This window comes from Phyllobates terribilis, unplaced genomic scaffold, assembly GCF_046119375.1.
Source record: "Phyllobates terribilis strain yellow unplaced genomic scaffold, ASM4611937v1 Scaffold_296__1_contigs__length_2355070, whole genome shotgun sequence".
NCBI classification, from domain to species: Eukaryota; Metazoa; Chordata; class Amphibia; order Anura; family Dendrobatidae; genus Phyllobates; species Phyllobates terribilis.
Window position 1 is genome coordinate 1154287 of NW_027363056.1, and position 9523 is coordinate 1163809.

The 9523-nt window shown below is 54.7% G+C and overlaps 1 protein-coding gene across 1 annotated transcript in view; it reads right to left on the reverse strand.

Moving 5' to 3' along the window:
• LOC141220436 (uncharacterized) overlaps positions 1 to 6481 on the reverse strand; it is an 84216-nt gene extending 77735 nt beyond the window's left edge. The window contains exon 1 of the mRNA XM_073666355.1: positions 6420 to 6481. The gene's annotated coding sequence lies outside the window, so the exon portion shown is untranslated. The remainder of the gene's footprint in view (positions 1 to 6419) is intronic.
• Between the last annotated feature and the right edge of the window lie 3042 nt (positions 6482 to 9523).

Here is a 9523-nt window from a genome sequence, read left to right on the forward strand (position 1 = left end):
ACAGGGAGATGAAGCTTCAGTAGGGACTTCAAGGTTGGGGTCAGGAGGTCTCAGGGAGGACAGACCCTGGAGTGACGGCTTGCCTCTACGTCTAGCACGTCTGGACTGCCTCTTGAGGTTGGGAGAAGTATTCCGGAAAGCGTAGTCACCCTGTGAGGATTCTGGGTGGGCAGTAGTCTCATTGGGCTGGAGGACTATTGCGCTACCCACACACATTACCCGTCGGGGCTGCTCCGGGATATTGGGAAGTGAAGGTTCAGCAGGGGCTTCAGGGATAGGGTACTCGAAGACCATACGAAAGGCCACCAGGAAGGCCTGCAGGTCAAGGACGACAGGATCCCATGCTTCCCATAGGGGGGTGACCCATTTCAAGGCATCACCCGCTAGGTAGTCAATCATAAAGGCCACTTTAGCCCAATCGGAAGGAAAATAGAGAGGGTAGGCCTTAAAGTGTAGCATGCATTGCTCCACAAATGCACGACACTGTCTTGGATCCCCATAGTAACGTGGCGGATCCGCAGGAACGAGAGCTGATAGATCCATCTGGACGGTGCGTAATTCGCCTGGAACTCAGCTAAGGAAAAAAATTTTTTATTTCTTTTAATGCATGTATTCGCTGGAAAACTTCTCAGAGAGCGAAGGCCGTGGGGCTCAACGGGAACCATGGCCTGAGCATGCTGTAATGCACACGCCCGGGCTGAGCGGCGTGTGCGTGTGATTGTAGTGATTCCACTGGACCGTGCCGGAGAGTGAATGCCTGGAGGGGCGTAACTAGGTATTCACCCGATCCGACCAGGGTCGCACGACGGCATACGACGCCAGTGCACCAAGGAGGAACCGAGCAGAGGGACCAGGTGCTACTCCAGGACAGACCCCGGACACGGCTGTTGACCCACACAGGGGAATACAGGAACAGACTGGTAGGCTGGCACACAGACTGGTGGGTATAGGCAGGCACGACTGGTATGCAGGCAGGCGGGTATGCAGGCAGGGGGGTACAGGCAAGCACAGCTAGAGTGCAGACAGGGAGGCACTAGCAGGTAGGAACACAGGCGGGATAGGACCCAGTACACACTGGGACTCAGGAACAGAACCACAGATGTGGCGGACAAACACAGCAGAGTGAGGCCGCCCAGAGAGGTGAGCGATAACAGGGCAGGACAAGGCCGCCTGGAGCGGTGAGCAAGAGTAGAGCAGGACAAGGCCGCCAGGAGCGGTGAGCAAAGGGTCAGAGCTGAGCGAGACTGCCGGAGCAGTGAGCAAGAGTAAAGCAGGACGAGACCGCCTGGAGCGGTGAGCAAGAGTGGAGCAAGACTGCCGGAGCAGTGAGCAAAAGGATAAGAGCGGAGCGAGACTGCCGGAGCAGTGAGCAAAAGGATAAGAGCGGAGCGAGACTGCCGGAGCAGCGAGCAAAGGAGTCAGAGCAGGCTAGAACCGCCGGAGCGGTAAGCAAAGGAGTCAGAGCAGGCTAGAACCGCCGGAGCGGTGAGCAAAGGAGACAGCGCAGGCTAGAACCGCCGGACCGGTGAGCAAAGGAGACAGAGCAGGCAAGGCTGAGCAGGGGGGACAGGGCTCTGTTCACACGGAACAGACAGGAAGGGAAAGGCAGAGCCAGATACCCACAGGGTACTTGCAGTGAAGTAGCGAGTGGACCACAAACTCACAAACGGGAGTACAGAGACAACAAGCAGGAGTTAGGTACGAGTTCAGACTCTGCAGAAAAAGGAAGGGAATGGACATAGAGGCAAAACAGGTAAAGGATAGGAGAGAGTTCAGACTGGAACTGAGTGTACGGAGGAGACCGACACTGCAGCGGAATACAGGAGCGGGTCTGGGAATACGGCCCCAGAGAGGCAGGATGAACAGGCAAGGAGCGTGTTCAGACAGGACAGACAAGATACAGGAGCGGGTCTAGGTAATCGGCCCCTAGAAGGCGGGAGGAACAGGCTAGGAGCGTGTTCAGACAGGACAGACAAGATACCGGAGCGGGTCTAGATAATCGGCCCCTAGAAGGCGGGAGGAACAGGCTAGGAGCGTGTTCAGACAGGACAGACAAGATACAGGAACGGATCTAGGTAATCGGCCCCTAGAAGGCGGAAGGAACAGGCTAGGAGCGTGTTCAGACAGGCCTGGAAATACAGCCTCCAGGATAGGCAGACAAGAGAACACAGACAGGACTCAGTTCAGACACGGGAACTGATACCGCAAGGCAGGAGACATAGACAGGACTCAGTTCAGACACGGGAACTGAAACCGCAAGGCAGGAGACATAGACAGGACTCAGTTCAGACACGGGAACTGATACCGCAAGGCAGGAGACATAGACAGGACTCAGTTCAGACACGGGAACTGATACCGCAAGGCAGGAGACATAGACAGGACTCAGTTCAGACACAGGAACTGAAACCGCAAGGCAGGAGACATAGACAGGACTCAGCTCAGACACGGGAACTGATACCGCAAAGCAGGAGACAAAGAATGGGACCTGGCACCTTCAGAGTGCAAGCACACACTGAATGAAACACTATGCTCAGGCAGGGATAGATGGGAGCAGCTGAGCTATATACCAGGTGACAGACAGCAATAGGCTGAGGACGCACAAGGGGTGTGACCCACAGCAGGTACAAAAAGCAGGAAGTGATCGGGCGCCGCCCTTAAGCAGCAGAAACAGACACAAACAGACAGCATGGAGGGAAGCCAGAGAGACAATCTGGACTGGAGATCAAGTGCGCGCTCTTGCACAGTGGGAGATGGACCACCATGCAAGGACGCCGCCAGGTATGTTACACCTATGACATCTCCACCCTCATCACGGGAGACTTTAACATCCCAATTGGCGATTCCGTCTCCCTATCTGCAGCTCATCTTTTATCTCTAACTTCCTCCTTCGGCCTTTCACAGCTTGCTAATTCTCCTACACATGAAAATGGAAATACTCTTGACTTGATCTTCGCCTGTCTCTGTTCAATACATGACTTTACTAATGCTCCTCTTGCACTCTCTGATCACAACCTTCATTCATTCTCTGTCAAGGACTGTCCCCCTGCTCAGGACACCCCCACTTTCCACACTTACAGAAATATACAATCCATTAACACCCAGAAATTTATGAAAAAGTTGCAAACATCATTGGCCCCAATCTCCTCCCTCTCATGTCCCGACTCGGCACTGAAGCATTATAACAAAACATTGCTATGCGCCCTGGATGAAGCTGCACCTCCTACACAAAGAACAACTCGGCACAGACGGCGACAACTCTGAAACACGCCGCAAACACGTCTTCTCCAGCGGTGCTCCAGGTGCGCTGAACGGCTGTGGAGAAAATCTAATCTGCCCGAAGATTTCCTCCATTATAAATTTATGCTTAAAACCTATAACTCCGCCCTTCACCTCTCCAAACAATCCTACTTTAACAACCTCATCATCTCACGGTCCAATAATCCTAAAAGCCTGTTTGACACTTTTCACTCTCTCCTCAATCAAACAGCACAGGCCCCGACCACCGACCTCAGCGCTGATGATCTGGTCAATTGTTTCAAAGAGAAAATTAACCATATCCGACAAACTTTTCTCCCAATCCTCAAATGTAATGCATGCTCCTCCCTCCCACACTGCATCATGCTCATTTTCTGACTTCGAACCAGTCACGGAAGAAGAAAAAAACCATCCCTAGACCAGAACAGTGCTGCTAACTACAGACCTGTCTCCAATCTTCCCTTTATCTCTAAACTCCTGGAACACCTGGTCCACTCCTAATCCGCTATCTCTCAGATAACTCTCTTCTTGACCCTTTACAATCTGGTTTCCGCTCTTTACATTCTACTGAAACTGCCCTCACTAAAGTCCCTAATGATCTACTAACAGCTAAATCTAATGGTCACTACTCCCTGCTGATTCTCTGGATCTCTCTGAATCATTCGACACGGTGGATCACCAGCTCCTCCTCACTACGCTCCGCTCTATCGCCCTCAAGGACACTGTCCTCTCCTGGTTCTCCTCCTACCTCTCTGACCGCTCCTTCACTGTGTCTTTTTCTGGCTACTGTTCTTCTCCACTTCCCCTTATTGTCAGGGTTCCTCAAGGATCAGTCCTAGGCGCCCTTCTTTTCTCCTTATATACCGCTTCTATTGGACAAACAATCAGCAGATTCGGTTTTCAGTACCATCTCTAAGCTGATGACACCCAATTATACACCTCTTCTCCAAACAACACCCCTGCATTATTACAAAATACCAGTGAATGTCTTTCCGCCGTCTCGAACACTATGTCCTCCCTCTATTTAAAACTGAATCTGTCAAAAACTGAACTACTCGTATTTCCTCCCTCCACTAACCTACCTGTGCCCGATATTGCCATTTCCGTTTGTGGCTCCACCATTACTCGCCAGCAACATGCCCACTTGTCTTGGGGTCATACTTGATTCAGATCTTTCCTTCACTCCTCATATCAAATCACTCACTCGCTCGTGTCATCTACACCTCAAAAACATCTCTAGATTCAGAAATTTTCTTACTTTTGACTCTGCAAAAACTCTTACTGTAGCTCTTATTCATTCTCGTCTAGACTATTGCAACTCTCTACTAATCAGTCTCCCTCTTTCTAAACTCTCCCCTCTCCAATCCGTCCTAAATGCAGCAGCCAGGATCATATTCCTCGCCAACCGCTACACCGATGCCTTTTCCCTGTGCCAGTCATTGCACGGGTTGCCCATCCAATACAGAGTTCAATATAAACGTATCACTTTCACCCACAAAGTGCTCCATGCTTCAGTACCCCCCTACATCTCCTCCCTCGTCTCAGTCTACCACCCTTCCCGTGCCCTCCGTTCTGCTAATAACTTTAAACTAAAATCCTCTGTAATCCGAACCTCCCACTCCCGTCTCCAAGATTTCTCACGTGCTGCACCAATTCTTTGGAATGCACTACCCAGGATAATTCGATTAATTTCCAATACGGAGAGTTTTAAGCATGCCGTAAAAACCCATTTCTTTAGACCGGCCCATCACCTCAACACACTTATCTAACTGTCCCAGTTTGGCCCATATTAAAATTTTCTTCAAAATCATGCTCATACAATCAATGCACTGATTAGCCTCTGTACTGTACACATACTGGCTGGCGACCAGTTCATGTAGTGTTATGTACTTACCCTATTTAGTATATTATAGCTGTATTATAGAATATATGTACATTTTACCTTTGTGTCTCCCTATTTCCTTATAGACTGTAAGCTTGCGACCCTCACTCCTTTTAACATCTGAGTTATGCTTATTCTGTAAAGTCTGTATTGTCTGTATAAGTGCCCCCTAAAATTGTAAAGTGCTGTGGAATATGTTGGTGCTATAAAAATAAAAAATATTATTATTATTATAATTAAATTCAGATGTAAATCTAAGGCCCACTCTATTGATGCGGAGTTCCCCAACAAATTAAAAAGATTGTTCAGTCGTCCCCGACCAGATGATAAAAATGTAGTCAATATATTTGTACCATACCCCAGTATATGGATCCCACACTTATAATCATCTCTGAATATTGTGGATTCCTCCCACCAGTCCAGGGATAAGTTAGCATATGAGGGGGCACAGGGGCTCCCCATCGCAGTACCCCTGAGCTGGAGGAAGTACTGCCTGTCAATAAGAAAGAAGTTATGAGAAAGAGTAAATTTTAGAAGATCCTCCATGAAGTCATTATGTCTGCTACACTGTATTGATCTCGATTTAAAGAAATGTCTTACTCCTCTGATACCATCCTCAGGCCGTATATTACTGTACAAAGCCTCGATATCTAGTAAGACCGGCTGCTCCCCAACATGCATGTATACATGGAGGGGAGCAGGCAAAGGGAAAACCAACTCCAGAGGGATTATTCCAGTACTGTGGGGGCATCATACATACTGCATAAGGGGCATAATGGGGGCATTACACTGTGTGGGGGCATCATACATACTGCATAAAGGGCATAATGGGGGCATTACACTGTGTGGGGGCATCATACATACTGCATAAGGGTCATAATGGGGGCATTACACTGTGTGGGGGCATCATACATCCTGCATAAGGGGCATAATGGGGGCATTACACTGTGTGGGGGCATCATACATCCTGCATAAGGGGCATTACACTGTGGGGGCATCATACATCCTGCATAAGGGGCATAATGGGGGCATTACACTGTGTGGGGGGCATCATACATCCTGTATAAGGGGCATAATGGGGGCATTACACTGTGGGGGTCCTGTACTCTGAGAACAATACGTTTCCTCCCTTCCTGTCTCCATAGTTGGGTCGTATGTATCTATTACAGGAAACAGAACAGAAACCTTATGATTCTTATAAAGGGGCAACACAAGACCCCAAAAGAGCCTCCGTGCTGAAGGGGTTAATGCCCCCTGCCCCAGTAATGGGGTCTCCACATACCTCCACCTGCAGAGCCGCCACCACATATATGGCTGTTGTGTGCACAGGAGCTGTGATGAGGTCACAGGAGGGGAGGAGTCAGGGGTCACATGATCAGGGGCCTCGGTGGATGCAGGACTCTGCTGTGCTGGTTGTCATGGTGCTGGATGAGCTGAAGTTTATGTGTGGGGTCAGGAGGGGTTTACAGTGTGGATGTAGCAGAGCCGCGTGTGTACGAGGTGTACGGAGCAGAGCCGCGTGTGTACGAGGTGTACGGAGCGGAGCCGCGTGTGTACGAGGTGTACGGAGCAGAGCCGCGAGTGTACGAGGCGTATGTAGCAGAGCCGCGTGTGTACGAGGTGTACGGAGCAGAGCCGCGAGTGTACGAGGCGTATGTAGCAGAGCCGCGTGTGTGCGAGGTGTACCGAGCAGAGCCGCGTGTGTACGAGGTGTACGGAGCAGAGCCGCGAGTGTACGAGGCGTATGTAGCAGAGCCGCGTGTGTACGAGGTGTACGGAGCGGAGCCGCGCGTGTACGAGGTGTACGTAGCGGAGCCGCGAGTGTACGAGGCGTATGTAGCAGAGCCGCGTGTGTACGAGGCGTACGGAGCGGAGCCGCGCGTGTACGAGGCGTATGTAGCGGAGCCGCGTGTGTACGAGGTGTACGGAGCAGAGCCGTGTGTGTACGAGGTGTACGGAGCGGAGCCGCGTGTGTACGAGGTGTACGGAGCGGAGCCGCGTGTGTACGAGGTGTACGGAGCAGAGCCGCGCGTGTACGAGGCGTTCGGAGCGGAGCCGCGCGTGTACGAGGTGTACGGAGCGGAGCCGCGCGTGTACGAGGTGTACGGAGCGGAGCCGCGCGTGTACGAGGCGTACGGAGCGGAGCCGCGCGTGTACGAGGCGTACGGAGTGGAGCCGCGCGTGTACGAGGCGTACGGAGCGGAGCCGCGCGTGTACGAGGTGTACGGAGCGGAGCCGCGCGTGTACGAGGTGTACGGAGCGGAGCCGCGTGTACGAGGTGTACGGAGCGAAGCCGCCCGTGTACGAGGTGTACGGAGCGAAGCCGCGCGTGTACGAGGTGTACGGAGCGGAGCCGCGCGTGTACGAGGTGTACGGAGCGGAGCCGCGCGTGTACGAGGTGTACGGAGCGGAGCCGCGCGTGTACGAGGCGTACGGAGCGGAGCCGCGCGTGTACGAGGCGTACGGAGCGGAGCCGCGCGTGTACGAGGCGTACAGAGTGGAGCCGCGCGTGTACGAGGCGTACGGAGCGGAGCCGCGCGTGTACGAGGTGTGCGGAGCCGCGTATACGAGGTGTACGGAGCGGAGCCGCGCGTGTACGAGGTGTACGGAGCAGAGCCGCGCGTGTACGAGGTGTACGGAGCAGAGCCGCGTGTGTACGAGGTGTACGGAGCGGAGCCGCGCGTTTACGAGGTGTACGGAGCGGAGTCGCGCGTGTATGAGGTGTACGGAGCGGAGCCGCGCGTGTACGAGGTGTACGGAGCGGAGCCGTGTGTACGAGGTGTATGGAGCGGAGCCGTGTGTATACGGAGCGGAGCCGCGTGTGTACGAGGCGTACGGAGCGGAGCCGCGTGTACGGAGCGGAGCCGCGCATGTACGAGGTGTACGGAGCGGAGCCGCGCGTGTACGAGGCGTACGGAGCGGAGCCGCGCGTGTACGAGGCGTACGGAGCGGAGCCGCGCGTGTACGAGGCGTACGGAGCGGAGCCGCGCGTGTACGAGGCGTACGGAGCGGAGCCGCGCGTGTACGAGGCGTACGGAGCGGAGCCGCGCGTGTACGAGGCGTACGGAGCGGAGCCGCGCGTGTACGAGGCGTACGGAGCGGAGCCGCGCGTGTACGAGGCGTACGGAGCGGAGCCGCGCGTGTACGAGGCGTACGGAGCGGAGCCGCGCGTGTACGAGGAGTACGGAGCGGAGCCGCGCGTGTACGAGGAGTACGGAGCGGAGCCGCGCGTGTACGAGGTGTACGGAGCGGAGCCGCGCGTGTACGAGGTGTACGGAGCGGAGCCGCGCGTGTACGAGGTGTACGGAGCGGAGCCGCGCGTGTACGAGATGTACGGAGCGGAGCCGCGCGTGTACGAGGTGTGCGGAGCCGCGCGTGTACGAGGTGTACGGAGCGGAGCCACGCGTGTACGAGGTGTACGGAGCGGAGCCACGCGTGTACGAGGTGTGCGGAGCCGCGTATATGAGGTGTACGGAGCGGAGCCGCGCGTGTACGAGGTGTACGGAGCAGAGCCGCGTGTGTACGAGGTGTACGGAGCGGAGCCGCGTTTACGAGGTGTACGGAGCGGAGTCGCGCGTGTATGAGGTGTACGGAGCGGAGTCGCGCGTGTATGAGGTGTACGGAGCGGAGTAGCGCGTGTATGAGGTGTACGGAGCGGAGCCGCGCGTGTACAAGGTGTGCGGAGCCGTGTGTGTACGAGGTGTACGGAGCGGAGCCGTGTGTACGAGGTGTATGGAGCGGAGCCGTGTGTATACGGAGCAGAGCCGCGTGTGTACGAGGCGTACGGAGCGGAGCCGCGCATGTACGAGGTGTACGGAGCGGAGCCACGCGTGTACGAGGTGTACGGAGCGGAGCCGCGCGTGTACGAGGTGTACGGAGCGGAGCCGCGCGTGTACGAGGTGTACGGAGCGGAGCCGCGCGTGTACGAGGTGTACGGAGCGGAGCCGCGCGTGTATGAGGTGTACGGAGCCTGGCCGCGCGTGTACGATGTGTACGGAGCGGAGCCGCGCGTGTACGAGGTGTACTGAGCGGAGCCACGCGTGTACGAGGTGTACGGAGCGGAGCCGCGCGTGTACGAGGTGTACGGAGCGGAGCCGCGCGTGTACGAGGTGTACGGAGTGGAGCCGTGTGTGTACAAGGTGTACGGAGCAGAGCCGTGTGTACGAGGTGTACGGAGCGGAGCCGTGTGTGTACGGAGCAGAACGTATGTAACAGAAGTAGTTAGTGTACGATGCCGTGTGTGCGATGCCTCTGGTATATAGTCTGAAGTGCAGACATTGCTTAGTGTGAGGAGCGAGTGGAGTCTGGAGAATCTCAGCTGTTCACTCCATTGATGCAGTAAACAGCGCGCAGCAATGATAAATGAGATTGTGATCCTTGGTTGTG